Source organism: Arachis ipaensis, chromosome B01, assembly GCF_000816755.2.
Source record: "Arachis ipaensis cultivar K30076 chromosome B01, Araip1.1, whole genome shotgun sequence".
NCBI lineage: Eukaryota > Viridiplantae > Streptophyta > Magnoliopsida > Fabales > Fabaceae > Arachis > Arachis ipaensis.
The window spans coordinates 136152517-136153739 of record NC_029785.2 but is presented as its reverse complement, the minus strand read 5'-3'; positions in this window follow the sequence as shown (position 1 = coordinate 136153739).

Below are 1223 nucleotides of genomic sequence, written 5' to 3'. Positions count from 1 at the left end.
CATACATTTTAAATTATAAAACTTAAAATTTAAATTATAATTCTAAATTTTAAATTCTGAAAAAAAAAGATAAAAAAATATTTTTACAATAAAAAATTAATTAATATTAACTATTTAAAAATTTATTTTTCTTAGACGTATAAAATACATCTAAATTAAGAACTAAATGGAAAATAGATAAATTATTAGTATATTTTACTTTTTCTTTATCGATAAGAATGTTGCCCTAGCTCGCTAATATATAGATAGAAGAATTATACAGTATTACAGTATGACTTTAAGAGAATTCAATTCTTAATAATCGTCAATGGACATAGCAATCCTAATTTCATTAGGAAGAAAGCAAATTCCCTCAACAATCCCCCAAAAGGACCTAAGCATTTTAAACTATATAGATATTACATGAAGATATCCAAGATTATAAATGTACCGATAACGACGTACTATATAGGAAAAACCCTTTTTCTTTTAGGTACGGTTCTAATTTATGAATAGAAAATATATACAACTCTTGAGTTATCTCGTTTTGCACTCAAGTTTAGTTTCAACTTTCCTTTGATGACAAGTTTGAAATAGTAACAAATAAATAAATAACTAAATATACCTTGATTATGTATCATCCAATATAACATTTCTAGTATTGAAATAGTAATGAGTCAAATTAAATATGTCTCTTCCAGTGCCCTTCACTACAAGTAGTTTTGATTCTCTTGTTCTCTAGTTGGTCGTCGATCAAATCTTTAATTCTGTCTATACAAAAACTAAAAACTTCTATATTTAATTACTGGACTTTAACAGGAAATGATGAATGCTTACTACCACTTGAAACAATATAATATTTGCTCTCTTAAATAGGCCTGCCCAGGAATTTTCTTCTAGGCTTTTTTTTTTTTTTTTTACGGTCGTTCGACAAATCAAGATTAATCCGTCGCGAATCTGAACTCCATTTAAGAGTCTGTCACTTGTCAATGGAATTTTCTTCTAGCTAGATCATGCGAATCACAATCTCCTTATTACTTGTTTAACTCCAATGGCACATCTCTTGGTTCATGTGACAAGATTTGTTACCTTTAGGGTTCAATCTACATATCCATTTCCCTAGCTATCTCTCTAATTTCTCCTTCCCTATAACAAATAAGCATAAGAATCACATACTCCTCTATTAATAAAAAGATTGTTACATGCTACTTGTAGTATATTTATTTTATTATGCACATTATATA